Here is a 19,446-nt window from a genome sequence, read left to right on the forward strand (position 1 = left end):
GCTCAAAGCCTATAGCCTATGGGACAATTTACGGTGACCAATTCACCTACCAACTGGTAAGTCTTTGGACTGTGGGAGGAAACCGGAGCACCTGGAGGAAACTCACTGGGAGAGCATACAAACTCTTCACAGGCAGCGGCGGAAATTGAACCCAGGTCACCTGTACTGTAAAGCATTGTTCTAACCACTACACTATCATGCCACCCCAGACTAAATTGTAGTTTATAGTAATTTTGAGCCTTGGCACTATACTGCTGCTGCAAAGCAACAAATTTAACATCTTATCAGTGGCAATGCACCTGATTTTGATTTTTCCAGCAGGCTTCTATTCAAATTAATGTTCTTTTCATAATAACATTGCCTCCTTGCAATCATTTTCAGTTACAGCTGATACTCTGATTCCTTCACCTGTTCCCCTCTCTCTGTACTAATTTCTTTGCCTTACTAGTCTGCACAACGTACAGCATTTCCCCAGCCTAAAAGGCTGAATATATAAAAGAACCTTTATTTTTAAAAGCTATACGGTTTCTGAATCATTCCACTGAGTGGTGCTGCAGGCTTAATTCCTTGACGTGAGCTTGGCATCCAATTCACTTACTGCCTGAAAGATTAATATATGCACATCTTTACAAAAACTAGCTACTTTATGACTCCTGTAAAACTGACAAGCCTACTTTATGGCTGTTTTGATTCAGATTTCATATATTCATAAATTATTTGCAAAACCTTTACTAATCTTTGGGTATCATCCATACAATGATTAAATGCTATTTATTTCAAAAAAACGAGGTCATAAAACAATTTTAATAATACAGATATTAATAATATCCTTGTAGCCAGTGTTGCAAACACAAAATTGACAACGTACAATCAAATAAAAACTTACTGATCTCAGAAGTAGAATGCAATTGTACTCCTAACTTTATAGTAACACAATTTTGACTTGAGTGTGCAATTAAAATTAAAATGACCCCAGCAGTCAAAGTTACTGGGTGTCAATGCCTGGACTAAGTTACATGACTTTAATATTAGTATTAGCAGTGGCCACTTTATTAGGTACACTTGCTCATCAATGCAAAGATCTAATCAGCCAATCATGTGGCAGCAACTCCCATGTATAAAAGCATGCGGACATGGTCATGAAGTTCAGTTGCTGTTCAGATCCAACATCAGAATGGGGAAAGAAATGTGATCGAAGTGACTTTGTGGAATGATTGTTGCTCCCAGACAGGGTGGTTTGAGTATCTCAGAAACTGCTGAACTCCTGAGATTTTCACATACAACGGTCTCTGGAGTTTACAGAGAATGGTGTGGAAAAACAAAAACATCCTTTGAGCAACAGTTTAGTGGGGAAAAAATGTCTTGTTAATGAGAGAGGTCAGAGGAGAATGGTCAGAATGGTTCAGCTGACAGGAATGTGACAGTAACTCAAATAATCATGCATTACAACAGTGGGGTGCAGAAAAGTATCTCTGAATGCACAACACAGTGAATCTTAAAGTGGTCGGGTGCAGCAGCAGCAGCAGCAGACCAGACTGTTTTGTAAGGTGTACCTAATAAAGTGGCCACTGAGTATATGTGACAGCCCTTGGAAACTGATGAGGAAAAGCTCTGATATTTGGAAAGTGACAACTCCCAATTTACTCTGATCTCAGTGCGCAGCTGTGTAATTAAACTTAAATATAATTCACTTTGTAGCATTAGTCAACATGCTCAGATTCATTCTCAGAGGGTTTTCATTTCTTTCCATTGGATCTTTGCATTGTGTTTTATTCCCCTATCTTGAATGACATAGAGTCAGTGGCCACTTTATTAGGTACAGTTGTCAACCTGCTCGTTAATACAAAGATCTAATCAGTCAATCACGTGGCAGCAACTCAATGCATAAAAGCATGCGGACATGGTCATGAAGTTCAGTTGCTGTTCAGATCCAACATCAGAATGGGGAAAGAAATGTGATCGAAGTGACTTTGATGTGGAATGATTGTTGCTTCCTGACGGAGTAGTTTGAGTATCTCAGAATCTGCTGAACTCCTGAGGTTTTCACACACAACAGTCTCTAGAGTGCAAAACAAACAAAAAATAGTGAGTAGTAGTTCTGTAGGTGAAAACATCTTGTTAATGAGAGAGTTCAGAGGAGAATGGCCAGACTGGTTCAAGTTGACAGGAAAGTGACAGTAACTCAAATAACCACAACAACAGTGATGTGCAGAAGAACATTCTGAATACAGAACACATCATGAATGGGCCACAGCACCAAAAGATCACAAACATACAAAAATACACTCAGTGGCCTCTTTATTAGACAGCTCCTGTGCCTAATAAGGTAGTCATTGATTATAGACGGTAAATGACCAGCATTAACAAATTTGAAAATTAATTTATAGAAGACTTATTTGTTAACTATATGCAATTTATATAAAGTACCATGTTCAATAACAGTATTAACAGACTGATATTAACAGTCTAGTATTAACAGACTCTGTACATCTCCTGGAGTCCTGCTGATATATTGGGGAATCTAGCCAAGAGGTACTTACTTTTCTCATAACAATTAAAATATGAACTTATAGTTGAGGTATTATAGACTTGATGACTATAATTACGAATAAGTAACATGATAAATTGAGTATTTATTCAAAAAGTATAGTCACACAACAGAAGAACCTTAGTGTACAAGTTCCAGTCTCCATGAAGGTATCTGCACGTCTCGATAGGTAGTGAAGAAGGGCTATGGGATAGCTGTCTTCATTACTCAGTAGAGTAATGGTATAACATAATAAAACACTGGCATACTGTGTACAGTTTTTATGCCACATTTTAGGAAGGATTTGATTGCATCAGAAGATATCTTGGATGTTGCTTGACATGCAGTGACTCAATTATGAAGAGGGACTGGAAATATTGGATTTGTTTTCCTGGAGGGGGAGGATGGTGATGAGGACCCTGGTACAGAATCCAGAGTTATGAAGGGCATAAATAGGATAGATATTATAAAACTTCTTGCAATAACATTTATCTAAAACTAGGAGGCATAAATTTAGGATAATGGGTTCAAGGCTCAGAGCAGATGTTCCAACCTGGTGTCCCTGAACCTCTTGCTTAACAGTATTGGTCAATGGCATAAAATGGCTGGGAACCTCCGGCTTAGAAGGCTGCAATCTAGAATAGATGAAGCAGGCATCGTCATATTAGTTACAAAATGGCTCAAGGAGCACCTGAATTGCCAATGCATAAGAATTCAGATAAGTGGAATTAGTATAGATAGGTTGGTAATGCCATAGTAAGCCAAAGAGCCTGCTTCTGTGTTGTATGGCTCTATGACTCTTTGTGAATTCACATGGAACCAATGAGCTGCTGAGTATTTTAAAAAGCAAAGTAATAGCTGTATAGCTGAGAGAAGGAAGGTGAAGAATGATTATTTGGAACTAAGACTAAACAAAAGTAAATAAAGATCTTAAATATTTCATAAGGCTGGGGTAATGCTTGGTTTCCAAGTATTGTGCAAACCACTTCACTGAACTGTGAATTTACCTTTATTTTTCATTATTCTTTTATTGCTTAGTGTCAGTAGAACAAAGAACTGTTCCCGGTGTGTGTTCGTCCATCGTCAACGTCGATGAGGACCTCGACACCATTATGATGGTGTCGAGACTAGCGCGTGATTTGGATTTAAGTGAGGGGGAGAGTTGCGCAGCGTCAGCCTCACTCTCTCTTTCCAATTCCCATCTGGATCCAGTGGCAAGACAGAGTCGAGACGGCTGGAGATGGGACTAGGTGCATTGGATGACCAGGACATTTTCTGTGTCTTTTCATGCTCTACGCGTTCCACAACACTTGCAGAGACGCCTTCTTGCCTGTTGGACCTTCCATTGGTCTCGTCCGCTCAGTCCGCCGGAGTCTGTCTTCACATGCTGGGATGGACAACTCCCTATCTCACCGAGGGTTTGAGACCCGTCGGCTACCCTCACCTGGTTTAGCCGGCTTGTCGAAGCCATTGCCCGGGGTGTGGCCGCTGTCGCATGCAAACAGCTACGGGAAGCCAAAGGTGAGAGCTGAGTGTCAGGTGGGGACCAAAGGTGGACTAACCACCTTGAAAAGGATGCAACATGTTCCCCCACCAGAGGTGCTACCCCTCCCTGACACCCCATACACTCCACTGTTCCTGGTGTAAAGAAAGCAAGAATAGGGGAGATCTATGTTTACTTGGGACACAAAATCTACAGAACTGAGGAAAATTAGCAGTGAGGTCATGGATCATATACGGATTACAGAAGAGAAGATTCTTGCCGTCTTGTGGCAGATTAGACCATAAGACCATAGTTAGGATGGACGTCCCTAGGGCTTGACAAGATAAGCCCTCCACCTTGTGGGAGTCTAGTTCAGAAATTGTTGGGGCTCTGGTAGAAGTATCTAAAATGTCTTTAGCCATGGTTGAGGTGCTAGAGGACCTGAGGGTAGCTAATGTTGTTCCATTGTTCAAGAAAGGCTCTAAGAATAAGGCAGGAAATTATAGGCTGGTGAATTTGACGTTAGTAGAGGTTAAATTATTGGAGGGTATTCTAAGGGACAGGATATATCAATATTTGGATGGACAGGGTCTGATTAGAAATGGTCAACATGGCTTTGTGCATGCTAGGTCATGTCCAACCAATTTGAATGAGATTTTTTAAGGAAGTTACCAGGAAAGCTGATGAAAGAAAGGCAGTGGATGTTGTCTACACGGATTTTAGCAAGGCCTTTGACAACATCCCACATGAGAAGCTGGTCAAGAAGGTTCAGTCGCTAGGCATTCAGAATGAGATGGTTGGCTTCTTTATTAGCTTCATGGGAGAAGCCAGAAAATGGTAGTAGAAGTTTGCTTCTCTGACTGGAGACTGTGAGTAGTGGTGTGCCACAGGGATTGGTGTTGGTTCCATTGTTGTTTGTCATCTATATCAATGATCTGGATGATAATATGGTAAATTAGATCAGCAAATTTGCAATTGACACCAAGGCTGGGGGCTGAGTGAACAACGAGGAAGCCTATCAAAACTAGATCTGGAGCTGCTGAAAAAAATGGGCTGAAAAATAGCAGATAAAATTTGATGGAGACAAGTGAAAGCTGTTGCACTTTGGGAGGTCAAACCAGGGTAGGATTTACATGGAGTGTGGTAGAACAGAGGGATTAGGGAATACAGATCCATAAATCCTTGGCATTGGTGTCACACTCTATAGGGTCATAAAGCGAGCTTTTGGCACATTGGCCTTCAGAAATCAAGGTATTGAGTACGGGAGTTGAAATGTTATGTTGAAGTTGTATAAGATGTTGGTGAGTCTTAATTTGGAGTATTGTGTATAATTCTGGTCACCTACCAATGGGAATGCGATCAATAATATTGAAAGAATGCATAGAAATTTTACAAGGACTCTGATTTGAATTTTGTATAGGTTGTAGAAAGTAGTTATTCCTAGAAATGAGGGTTTGTAATGGAAAATGAAAGTGAGGATCCAAATAGCCTATGCCATTTATGTCATGTTCCAACTAAATCAACTATGGACGTGAGAATTCAACCCAAGTTCAGTCCCGCTATAATAGATATTTAGTGGCCTCTCAAATGTAACTCAGGTCACTCAAAATTTGGCTGAGAAAATTTTGAGGTTTTATTCATGAAGAAGGTGAGTCAGAAATAAATCCACATTTTAAAATTTATATACAAGATTTTTACCTGGATTGTCTTCCCTATTCTAGTCACTGGTCAGTGAGGAGACAGCTGATAATACTTCATTTTTTACTATAGTAGATTTGGTGTGGCATTTAGAAATAGCCCAATTCCAGACCTGGAAATGACTTAAGCAACTTGGACAGGGACATAAAGTAATTACCCCAGTGTCTTTGGATACGTCTGTGCACATGGCAAATTACTCTCATTTAATGTGCACATTACTAGGAGCTATTTCAGATTTAGGACATGTTTTTGAAGAATGTGGCTTGCGTGTGCAGCAATGGGTTAAATATCTGAATAATTAAGAAGGTGTTCCTTGACTTTTTAGCTTGATGACTATGAAATTTGCAGGGAGTGGTTAATTGCCAATTAAAAAGCTGTTAAAGCTTTTCTTACCAAATTTCACTTTGACTATAGAAAATAAACTACAAGGAAAAAAATTCCTATTACTTCATTAGGGCTACTAAAGCCTTTCTTACCAAATTTCACTTTGACTATATATTAAAAAAACCACAAGAACAAGAACTTGATTACTCCATGCCAGCAAGTAATTTGTAATCACTCTAAGAGCTACTAAACATATGCCGAATATGTGCAGTACACTAATGGGGGAAAGAAAGATGTAGAGAGGCAAGATTGTTATCAACAGAATAATGTAATTCTTTTCTTATTAAATTTCTTATTTGAAGAAAAACACATTGCATTACCGTTTGAATCACAGAAAGAATTTATGCCTGTTTATTTAGCTGCATGGTGAATTTATTTTGATTGTGTTGAGAGGTGTTTGGGACTTCCATCCATTCTCTGGATGCAGGCTTGTCCCAGCTCTACTAAAGAAAAATTTAAATGTTCTTTCAGACCTGAATTCATCAGATAGCATATCAGTGTCCTGTTACCCTGGCCTTCTTGAGTCAAGCATCATTCTGGGTCTTCTTTGTATCTTACTAATGTATCTTACATTATAAAGCATTTTTGACTGTAAAGTGCTTTGGGACACTTTGACAGAGAAATGAAAAGTGCTAAGTAATGCAAACCATTTTTTTCATACATGATAAGGAATCTTGCATGGCTGCAGGTTACCCAGTGACTGCTGTATAATGGCATTGAACTGCCAGGACCTTTGGTGAACTGCAATCTTGCCAGTCCCCTTCCAAAAGTAGTGCTATGGAGAGCTAATCAAAAATAAGTTCCCTGGAACTTATCAATGAAAAGGGACTGAAATTTGAGTGAAATTTTTTCTTCTCAAAATTTGTCAATGGGAGAAAGAATGATTTAAAAAAAAATTGTCCATCCTCATTGGATCAGAAGAGGATAAGAATCCGGTGGGGGTGGGACAATCTCAATTTCTACCAGAGAACCAGCATGCACAGAAACCTGGCAAAAAAAAAGTACATTCACCCCCTATGGAAACCTGGAAAACCCTTTGTTCCTACACTCACTTGCAATAAATTATTTTATTCCAGATTGCCTGCCGTGGTCTGGGTTTTATTTGTGGGAGAGAATTGGTGAGATAACCTGGCCTTGAGATTCCTCTATGGTGCAGTCCAGCTAAAGCATTTACGAAAAGGCAAAGGATTTTCCATTAGAAGTTGCATGCAGAGCAATCAAGTTACTGCGATTATTTTTTACAAACATTTGCTTGGCCTGCCTGCTGAATGGGTCACATTCCAAATTGAATTAATTATCATGCCAAGCTTCTCCTAATTAATGTTCAGCTTTGAAGTCTTTGAAAAGGTTCATAAAATTAAAGATATTTTCAGACACTTCTAAAAAAGCATTTACAACATTTTGAAAATTAAAAATATATTTTCAGAAATTTACTTGATTACTGTAGCTAGCAAATATAGTTCCTTGTAATATTATTTTTAATTATGGTTGCCAACAGTTCATGAAAAAAACTTCTTGGATGACAAATCCATTACACGAAAAGATCTGCAGATGCTGGAAATCCAAAGCTCTACACACACAGACACACTCTGCTGGAGGAACTCAGCAGGTCAGGCAGCATCCATGGAAAAGAGTAAACATTAAGTGTTTCAGGCTGAGACCCTTCATCAGAACTGGAAAGGAAGGGGAAGAGTCAGAATAAGAAGATGGGGGAGGGGAGGAAGAAGTACAAAGTGGCAGGTGATAGGTGAAACTGGGAGAGGGGGAAGGCTGAAGTAAAAAGATGAGAAGTTGATTGGAGAAGGGGGCATCTGATAGGAGAGAAGACCATGGAAGAAAGGGAAGCGGGAGGGCCACCAGAGGGAGGTGATGGGCAGGTAAGGAGATAAGGTGAATGGGAGAAACGGGAAAGGGGAATGGTGAAGGAGGGAGTGGGCAATGACCAGAAGTTCAAGAAATCCATGTTCATGCCATCAGGTTGGAGGTGACCCAGACGGAATATAAGCTATTGCTCCTCCAACTTGAGTGTGGCCTCATTGCGATGGTAGAGAAGGCCATGGAATGATATGTCAGAATAGGAAATAGAATTGAAATGGAGATCCTGCTTTTTCTGGTGGACGGAATGAAAGTGCTCAATGAAATAGTCTCCCTATCTATGTGAGATCTTGCCAATATACAGGAGGCCACACAGATGCAATAGATAACCCCAACAGACGTGTAAGTGAAGTGTTGCCTCACCTGTAAGGACTGTTTGGGGCCCTGAATGGTCGTGAGAGAAGAGGTATAAGGGCAGGTGTGGCACTTGTTCCACTTGTAAGTTTAAGCATGAGGAAGGAGATCAGTGGGGTGGGATGAGTGGACAAGAGGGTTGTGTAGGGAGTGATCCCTGTTGAAAGCAGAAAGTGGGGCAGCGGAAAGGATGTGCTTGGTGGTGGGATCCTGTTGGAGACCGCAGAAATTACAGAGAGTTTTGTGCTGGACATGGAGGCAAGTGGGGTGGTAGTTGAGGACAAGAGGAACCTATCCCTGGTGTGGCAGTGGGAGGATGCAGTGAGGACAGATGTGCATAAATTGGAAGAGATGCAGGTGAGGGCAGTGTTGATGGTGGACGAAGATCTCAGTTGTTCTGGAATGAAAAGCCTCCTCCTGAGAGTTTTCCAGCATCTGCAGATTTGCTTGCGTTTGTGGCATTGATGGTTTACTCTTTTCCATAGATGCTGCCTTGCCTGCTGAGTTCCTCCAGCACCTTGTGTGTGTGTGTGTGTGTGTGTGTGTGTGTGTGTGTGTGTGTGTGTGTGTTGCTTTGGATTTCCAGAATCTGCAGATCTTCTTGTGTTTGTGATGCACCAATCCCAACCTCACTATCAAACCTGCAGATAAGAGAGTTGCTGTAACAGTCTTGCAGACTGACCGCTACAGAGGCCAGGCAGCAACTCTCAGACACCCCCTTTTACTTGCCCCTTGAACAGGATCTCACTGAGTAGCACCAGGCCATGCTCTCTCATCCCATCACCGATCTTATCGATTTCAGGGATCTCCCATCCACTGCTATCAACCTCATAGTTCCCATTCCCACCACTTTCCATTTCTACCTCCTACCCAAGATCCATAAACCTGCCTGTTCAGGTAGGCTATTGTTTCTGCCTGTTCCTGCCCCACTGAATATGTGTCTGTATATCTCAATTCTGTTTTAAACCACCTGGTTCAGTCTCTTTCTACCTATATCCATGACACTTCATACGCTCTTGATCTTTTCATTGACTTTAAGTTCCTTGGACCTGATCTCACTTTCACTATGGATGTCTAATTCCTATACACCTCCATCCCCCATGAGGAGGGCTTTAAAGCTCTCCGCTTCTTTCTGGACAATAGACCCAACCATTTCCCCTCTACCACCATGCTCCTCCGTCTGGCAGAACTGGTCCTCACCCTTAATAATTCCTCCTTCAGCTTCTCCCTCTTCTTTCAAATCAAAGGTGTAGCCATGTGCACTCGCATGGGTCCCTGCTATACCTGCCTTTGTGTTGGCTACATGGAATATCTACACCGGCATTGCTCCCCAACTCTTCATGCGCTAGGATGGACAACTGCATTGGTACTGCTTCCTGCACCCATGCTGAGCTTGTCGATTTCATCCACTTTGCCCCAGATTTACTTGGTCCATTTCTGACACCTCTCTCCCGTTTCTCAATCTCTCTGTTTCCATCTCTGGAGGCAGTCTAACTTCTGATATCTTTTATAAACCCACTGACTCTCACAGCTATTTGGACTATACCTCTTCCCACCTAGTCACTTGTAAAAATGCCACCCCCTTCCCTTAGTTCCTCTGTCTCCACTGCATCTGCTCTTGGAATGACATTTCTCATTCCAGAATAACTGAGATGTCCTCTTTTTTCAAAAAAAGGGGCTTCCCTTCCTCCACCATCAATGCTGCCCTCACCTGCATATCTTCCATTTCGTACACATCTGCCCTCACCTCCTTGTCCTCACCTACCACCCCACTAGCTTCAGAGTCCATAATTCTGCATAAACGTCTGCCATCTCCATTGGGAACCCACCACAAAGCACATCTTTCCCTACCCACCTCCCCCCACCCCACTTGCTGCTTTCTTCAGGGATTGCTATCTACATGACTCCCTCCTCCACTCAACCCTCCCCACTGATCTTCCTCCTGGAACTTATCCTTGCATGCGGAACAAGTGCTATACCCTGCATCTCCACCTCCTCCCTCACTACCATTCAGGGCCCCAAACAGTCCTTCCAAGTGAGACAATACTTCACCTGCCAGTCTGTTAGGGTCATATACTGTGTCCAGTGCTCACGGTGTAGCCTCCTGTATATCAGTGAGACCCAACATAGATTGGTAGAGCACCTTCGCTCCATCCGTAAAGAAAAAACGGGATCTCCTAGTGGCCACCCATTTCAATTCTACTTCCCATTCTCCCATGTCAGTCCATGGCCTCCTCTACTGCTACTATGAGGCCATACTCGGGTTGGAAGAGCAACACCTTTTATTCCATCTGGGTAACCTCCAACCTGAGGGCATGAACATCAATTTCTCGAACTTTCGGTAATTGCCTGCTCCGCTGTCCTTCACCATTCCTCATTCCCGTTTCCTCCTTTCACTTATCTCCTTACCTCCCCTTCACCTCCCTCTGGTGCTCTTCCTCCTTCCCTTTCTTCCATGGTATTCTGTCCTCTCCTAAGAGTATCCCCCTTCTCTAGCCCTTTATTTCTTTCACCAATCAACTTCCCAGCTCTTTACTTCACCCCTCCTGCTCTCCCAGCTTCACCTAACACCTGCCGCCTCGTACTACTTTTCTCCTTCCCCAACCTTCATAGTCTGACTTCCCCCATTTCTTTCTAGTCCTGATGAAGTGTCTCGACCCAAAACATCAATTGATAAATCTGTTACCAGCTACATTAACAAAAATGCACCAGCTTACTTTTCCCAAGTATAGCAAAGGAAATATTTAATATAACTATAATGTACATGCATATTTTCTTAAAAACATAGTTTGTCATGGCATACATTTGTCAATCTGCAATGTCGATTGAACAGGAGCTTGAACAAAAATGTAACTTCTGAAAAGGGGAGAAAAGGGGAGAATTTGCAGGTGGTGTCAACACAGAAACTTCTGGTCTGTAAGTGCATTTGGCAACTCCTTTAACCAAATATTTGTATGTTTATAAGATCTTATAAGCACCTTGTTTAGAAGAGACCAGGTCCTGTGATATTACTGGTAATTATTAAACCAATCTGTTGCTCAATAATCTAGTATATTTGGATAGATCTTGTTATTTGGTAATCTGTTGTACTGTATTTATATGGAAATAAATCTGATAGATAGCATGAATGATCAATAGTTTAAAAAACAAAGATTTTGTTTAAGCCTCCAATGTTCTCAGTGTTCATTTTTTCTTTTTGCATTGGCTCTACACACTATGATAAGCAGATTAATGGACGGCAGACTCCATAACTCCTATTGCCTGTGGTCACATGAAGATGAAGTTGTCAGACAGGCACTTAATTAATGTTTGTCGTAGTTAGTTTCTGGGAATCACATCTGTGATAAACATTACATTTTCCATTACTCACTGCTTCTTTTGCTGTGCTTTCCATAATTAATGTCTCATTCAATCTCCCAACTACTTAAAAAGTTATAATTCAATTTACGTTGGATTGCTGCTTACCTGCGTGATTGTCTGCTACATTTAGTGAAGGAAAATCTGCCTCGAGTGTGAGCACCAAATAGCAGCATCAAATTGACCTCCAATTTTCTGTCAGACTGGTCAGCTCCAATAATATCAATTGAACTAAGTGTTTACCATATGGCCAGTGTGACAGCACTCATTTTGCATCATTTCTCATCGGCCTTCTTGCCCCACTGAATCTAATACTGTAACCTCTTGCTGACATTCACTTTAGTGTTGCTGATTGTTCTTGTATCTCCTTGTTCTTGTTATAGAAGATTCATGAGGATATCACTGGGTCTGGAGGGCTTGAGTTATAAGGAGGGGCTGGATAAACTGGGGGGGTGTTTCCCCTGGAGTGTAGTAGGCTGAGAGTTGCAATCATGAGGGGCATACATAAGGTGGCTGGTCACCGACTTTTTCCACGGGTAGGAGAGCCTAAAACTAGAGGGCATAGATTTAAAGTGAGAGGGGAAAGATTTAAAAAGGATCACACAAAGAGTGATGAGTATATGGAACAAATTGCCGGACGAAGCTGTAGAGGCAGGTAAAATTGTCATGCTTAAATGTCATTTGGACTGGTACATGGTTAGAGAAGGTCGAGAGGAATATGTGCCAAAAATAGGCAAAGAAGATTAGCTCTGATAGAGATCTTGGTCAGCATGTTTGACTTGGTCAGAGGGGCCTCCTTCCATGCTGTGTAACACTATGAGTCTACCAACAACCACCGTGGCTCAGCTGGCAGAAACTCTGCTTCTGAGTGATAAGATTGTGTGCTAAACCCACTTCACTGATACTCTAGCAACATGCACACAATGCTGGAGGAACTCAGCAGGCCAGGCAGCATTTTGTGTGTGTCGCTCATATTTCCAGCATCTGCAGATTTTCACTTGTTTGTCACCGATACTCCAGGCAGTTTCTCTTCTACATTTCTGAGAGAGTACTTGAATAAATAATAACGGAAATCATGATTTCTTTGTTGAAGATCCCTTGGCAATTTGTTTGACAAAGCAGTTGAACTAATTTTCATTTCTTAATCAACATCACTAAAGTTGAATTCTTTGGCTCCTGATAGATGAAATGAAACAACTTGTAGCAATCTTTTCTTGTACCTAAGATCCAAGGCATCTTGTGAAACACGAAAATATTCGCCAAGAGCTTTCCTCAACTATATCAGATTGGTCATGGGTAGACTGGAAGTAGGACATACAGGATTTAGGAAATGAGTTATTTTATTGAAGGCATCAAGAAAAGCAGCTTTGAAGGGATGAATATTAGGGGATGTGCTACCACGTATCAGATGTATAATCAAAGATTTTGAGGGCTGCCAGTGATGGTATGCAGTCCAAGGGAGACTAAGAAATCTTTTTATGCACTAAAAACCTCAGCAGCAAGGTGCTGAGAGCAAAATCCAGGCAAAGTGGACCTTTCTCTCAGATGGTCAATGCCATGAATCCTGGTAGCAGATCAAAAAACTGCTGCTGAACATTTAACTAGCTGCTTTGTATTCTAGATTATAACAATAGCTGAACTTTGAGTGGCTACAAACAAGTTTGGACATCCTGAGTCAATGAACGTCACCATATAAGTGAAAATTTGGGTCACTGATGTCAATTTCTGGTCATAAAACAAATTTCCGAATAACAACTTGGTATTTCAATATACCACAAGATCAAAAAGTAGTCTTCTTTGTTGAACTGGCCCTATTTTCTACTCCATTCAGAAGATCAGAGCCAATGAATCTGAATGATGGGCGGGGTTCTGAGTTGGATGATCAGCCATGATCATAATAAATGGCGGTGCAGGCTCGAAGGGCCGAATGGCCTACTCCTGCACCTATTTTCTATGTTTCTATGCTTCTATGTAACATGGGCTTTACAGCAGGGAGCCAAAGAATAAATTTCATTTGATTTCAGCAGAAGTGAATGGGGTTTGCAGTTTTCATTACTGAAAGAAGACCAAGTTTGTTTTAATGGATGGGGACACCTTATTGTCATGGGCCCGACTGGGGACTACGTTGTGGTCAGAGAGAAAGTTTGTAAAAGGATGATCATGTCAGTGTTCTGGTTAGTGGGGGTAAGGGGGGTAAAATTATTTTGGCAGCACATTGAGATAGTAGTTAGTGCTACTTCTCCACAACAGGACCTGGGCCTGATCTTGTGTTCAGATGCGACCTACATGGAGTGTACGTGTTTGCATGGGCATCCACTGAATGTTCCCAAAGACAGGTTTAGCATTGACTAGGGGGGAAATTACTTCATTTCCATAAGGTGAAAAAATGTCCAATAGATGTTTTAAAATTGTTTTTATTAACAAATGCCACCAGAGTTAATTCCTGGGTTGATGATATCAATTACATAACTGCTGATGTTTCGATCAATTCACACTTAACCTGGTGCTGAGTTTTCACCTGTTGCTATCTTTGTTGACAGCCTGCTAACACCTGGAAACAGAAGTGCAACACAAAATATTTGCCTGTAATGGGAGGTAATTCCTATCCACCATCATGAATTTATAGTGTTGTGTAAACAGTGACCAGGCTGTTATTTTAACTTCCAAAACTGAATTCACCTAGGTCAGGTGCAAAGTAAGAGTACTGGAAATTTCAAAAACAATTAACATTTGAGGTGGAAAATCAGTTCTGGAAAATAGTCTTTCACCTGAAATGTTAACTCTGTTTCTCCCTCCACAGATGCTGCCTGACCTGCTGAGTTTTCCAGTATTTTCTCTTTTTACTTAGGTCAACCATAGAGATTGGCTGGAAGCACCAACTTGAAACAACAAAACACAAAAGAGAAGTTAAGGAATTTAGGGAGGCTAAGTCCTGAACAAGGCTTACATAGCTGAAAGTATGGCTCTCAATGGTGAAGCCTTATTGGAGAATGTCTCACTACTCTTCTTGTGTAAAAGACCGGAGATTTGTAGGACTAGAACAAGAGGCTTTAGGAGTAAGGCGAGTAAGAGTATGTGGGGATTGGAACACTAAGGGTTAGAAAATCATATCAGGAATTATTTTAAAGCAGTTGAAATGAACTTGATGCAAAGTTAATTCATTCTGCTAATTTTCTCTGGCCGTGAGCCTACTGTCATTCATATTCCCAGGTGGGGTCCCACCAAATAGAGAAGAAGCTTGTTTCATTACAGCTTTATGGAGACTGGAAAAAAACTTAGACCCATTAGCTCTCTCTCATGCTGCTGCTGGACCACAATCCATTGCAAGGCTTTATACCAGCATTATCGTTATCGAAACAGTACTGGAGCCAAAATATACATTAAATGATAATATCAGATCTCGAAAGGAATGCAAGTGAGTGAGACAACTTTACTCACTTTGTTAATTTTTCTAGAACAATCCATGGCCTTTCACAATAATTATCACTTGTATGAGACCAGACAACTGACAGCTATTGATCACTATTCCTTGGCAGAAATACTTCATCATGTCAAATTTGAGCTTTAATTGAATTTTCACCCATCTTTATTTGTCTTCCTCCTATGATTTTACACCATTATATTTTTCCAATCCAATAAGTTTTAAGTGCTAGATAGCTTCCATCTCACTCTTCCTTAAGCTGCACCATAGAGAGCATCTTAACATACTGCATCTCTGTGTGGTATCTGAGTTGTACAGCAGCTGATGTGAAAGCACTTCAGCGGGTCGTCTCTAGCGCACAGATCATCGGGACACAGCTTCCAGCCCTGGAGGACACCTACAGCTCACGCTGCCTAAGGAAAGCTACAAGCATCTGTAAGGACAATACACACCCATGCAATCATCTGTTTGAACTTCTTCCATCTGGCAGATGTTATAAGATTTTCTTTGCCCGTACTTCCAGACTGAAAAATAGCTTTTTCCCCAGAGCTATAATTGCTCTGAACCAATTGATCAAGCATCTTCCATAAATTTGTTATATTGCTACTTTAATACTGGTTTATGGCTGTCATGCATCTGAGTTGTGCTTTTGTACTGCTGGACATTGCTTGTACTGGCTGGTTACTGGATTTTATTTATTGCTTATTTATTTTACTTGTTTTATAGCATTGAGTATGAGAGTTGCAAACTCATTTTCGCTGTATTGGTGCATGACAAATTGTACTATGCAATGACAATAAAGATACTTCGTTTCATTTCATTTAACATGGGAATTTTCTTTTACTCCATTTCAAAGTTTATTGAAACCTTGATCTTCTCCTTAAAGACCATAAGACCATAAGACAAAGGAGCAGAAGTCGGCCATTTGGCCCATCGAGTCTGCTCCGCCATTTTATCATGAGCTGATCCATTTTCCCATTTAGTCCCACTCCCCCGCCTTCTCACCATAACCTTTGATGCCCTGGGTACTCAGATACCGATCAATCTCTGCCTTAAATACACCCAATGACTTGGCCTCCACTGCTGCCTGTGGCAACAAATTCCATAGATTCACCACCCTCTGACTAAAAAAATTTCTTCGCATTTCTGTTCTGAATGGGCGCCCTTCAATCCTTAAGTCATGCCTTCTCGTACTAGACTCCCCCACCATGGGAATAACTTTGCCACATCCACTCTGTCCACGCCTTTCAGCATTCGAAATGTTTCTATGAGGTCCCCGCTCATTCTTCTAAACTCCAAGGAATACAGTCCAAGAGCAGACAAACGTTCCTCATATGTTAACCCTCTCATTCCCGGAATCATTCTAGTGAATCTTCTCTGCACCCTCTCCAACGTCAGTAAATCCTTTCTTAAATAAGGAGACCAAAACTGCCCACAGTACTCCAAGTGAGGTCTCACCAGCACCTTATAGAGCCTCAACATCACATCCCTGCTCCTATACTCTATTCCTCTAGAAATGAATGCCAACATTGCATTCGCCTTCTTCACTACCGACTCAACCTGGAGGTTAACCTTAAGGGTCCCGTTGCATTCAGAACTTTGAATTCTTTCCCCATCTAAATAATAGTCTAACAACAGGAATTCTGCAGATGCTGGAAATTCAAGCAACATACATCAAAGTTGCTGGTGAACGCAGCAGGCCAAGCAGCATCTATAGGAAGAGGCGCAGTCGACGTTTCAGGCCGAGACCCTTCGTCAGGACTGACGAAGGGTCTCGGCCTGAAACGTCGACTGCGCCTCTTCCTATAAATAATAGTCTGCCCGTTTACTTCTTCTGCCAAAGTGCATAACCACACATTTTCCAATATTTTATTTCATTTGCCATTTCTTTGCCCATTCTTCCAATCTATCCAAGTCTCTCTGCAGACTCTCTGTTTCCTCAGCACTGCTGGCCCCTCCACCTATCTTTGTATTGTCAGCAAACTCAGCCACAAAGCCATCTATTCCATAATCCAAATCGTTGATGTACAATGTAAAAAGAAGTGGCCCCAACACGGACTCTTGTGGAACACCACTGGTAACCGGCAGCCAACCAGAATAGGATCCCTTTATTCCCACTCTCTGTTTCCTGCCAATCAGCCAATGCTCTATCCACGTATGTAACTTTCCCGTAATTCCATGGGCTCTTATCTTGTTAAGTAGCCTCATGTGTGGCACCTTGTCAAGGGCCTTCTGAAAATCCAAATATACAACATCCACTGCATCTCCCTTGTCTAGCCTACTGGTAATTTCCTCAAAAAATTGTAATAGGTTTGTCAGGCAGGATTTTCCTTTAAGGAATCCATGCTGAGTTCTGCCGATCTTGTCATATGCCTCAGGTACTCTGTAACCTCATCCTTGACAATCGACTCCAACAACTTCCTAACAACCGATGTCAAGCTAACAGATCTATCATTTACCTTTTGCTTCCTTGCCCCCTTCTTAAATAGCGGAGTGACATTTGCAATCTTCCAGTCCTCTGGAACCTTGCCAGAATCTATCGACTTTTGAAAGATCATCGCTAATGCCTCCGCAATCTCCACAGCTACTTCCTTCAGAACACGTGGGTGCATTCCATCTGGTCTGGGAGATTTATCTACCTTTTGACTATTCAGCTTCCTGAGTACTTTCTCTGGCGTAATTGTGACTGCGCACACTTCTCTTCCCTGCCACACTTGAGTGTCCGGGTTACTGCTGATATCTTCCTCAGTGAAGACTGATGCAAAATACTCGTTCAGTTCCTCTGCCATCTCCTTATCTCCCATTACAATTTCTCCAGCATCATTTTCTATCGGTCCTATATCTACTGTCACCTGTCTTTTAATCTTTATATACTTGAAAAAGCTTTTAGTATCCTCTTTGATATTATTTGCTAGCTTCCTTTCATAGTTAATCTTTTACCTCTTAATGACCTTCTTAGTTTCCTTTTGTAAGGTTTTAAAAACTTTCCAATCCTCTGTCTTCCCACTAATTTTTGCTTCCTTGTATGCCCTCTCCTTTGCTTTAACTTTGGCTTTGACTTCTCTTGTCAACCATGGTTGCATCCTTTTTCCATTCGAAAATTTCTTTTTTCGAATATACCTGTCTTGCACCTTCCTCACTTCTCGCATAAACTCCAGCCACTGCTGCTCTGCCATCTTTCCCGCCAGTGTCCCTTTCCAGTCAACTTTGGCCAGTTCCTTTCTCATGCCACTGTAATTTCCTTTACTCCACTGAAATACCAACACATCAGATTTCAGCTTCTCTTTTTCAAATTTCACAGTGAACGCTATCATGTTATGCCTCCTAAGGGTTCCTTCACCTCAATCTCTCTAATCACTTCTGGTTCATTACACAATACCCAATCCAGTACAGCTGATCCCCTAGTGGGCTCAACAACAAACTGTTCTAAAAAGCCATCTTGCAGACATTCTACAAATTCTCTCTCTTGAGATCCAGTGCCGACCTGATTTTCCCAATCCACTCGCATGTTAAAATCCCCCACAATTATCATAACACTGCCCTTCTGACAAGCCTTTTCTATTTCCTGTTGTAATTTGTAGTCCACATCACTGCAGCTGTTTGGAGGCTTATAAATAACTGCCATCAGGGTCCTTTTACTCCTGCAATTTCTTAGCTCAACCCATAAAGATTCTGCACCTTTCGATCCTATATCACCTCTTTCTAATGATTTAAGATAATTTCTTACCAATAAAGCCATGCCTCCCCCTCTGCCTACTTTCCTATCCTTCCGATACACCGTGTATCCTTGGACATTCAGCTCTCAGAGGCATTTATCCAGACATGCAGAGACAAAGGTCCACCACAATGTGAAAAGAGTGAATGTTCTATAAAGTTCTATTCCACTTCTATCTACATTGAATAAGTAATTGATGTAGGAGTATTCAGCAACTTTTTATCACAATTGAGGCTAATTTTTAAAAAAATGTTAAAGATTAATGCTGGACGTTTTGTGAGGTGGTGTGCCACATTAACATGTACCTCAGTTAACTGGACTCAGACCAGTTGTTAGTCCTACGAGGTACTCTTGCTCTCACAGGATGAGTCCCTTTCCATTCCCATCAGCTGGGAAATCTGGTGATGGGGCCCACTTACCACCTATACAATACTGGGAGTTCTGCTGACATTGGGTGGCTCTGAGCAGGCAGATAAATATTCTCTCAAAGATTTTTGTGAGAGGTCTAATTGTTCTGGAATAGGTCACAGGCTTTGGACAACATGGCTACAGGGGCCAGAAGGGCACTTGGTAATCAGGGAACGAACCTACCAGGGCCAAGTGGTGGCAGCTGCTGGGTCACTCACTTTTGG

At 41.5% G+C, this 19,446-nt stretch overlaps 1 long non-coding RNA gene across 1 annotated transcript in view; it reads right to left on the bottom strand.

Annotated features, from left to right (window-relative positions):
• Positions 1-572: 572 nt before the first annotated feature.
• The window catches only part of LOC134342797 (uncharacterized), an 85,844-nt gene continuing 66,970 nt past the window's right edge, over positions 573-19,446 (bottom strand). The window contains exon 4 of the long non-coding RNA XR_010017098.1: positions 573-2,059. This is a non-coding gene — a long non-coding RNA (uncharacterized LOC134342797). The remainder of the gene's footprint in view (positions 2,060-19,446) is intronic.

This window comes from Mobula hypostoma, chromosome 2 (assembly GCF_963921235.1).
Source record: "Mobula hypostoma chromosome 2, sMobHyp1.1, whole genome shotgun sequence".
Taxonomy (NCBI): Eukaryota; Metazoa; Chordata; class Chondrichthyes; order Myliobatiformes; family Myliobatidae; genus Mobula; species Mobula hypostoma.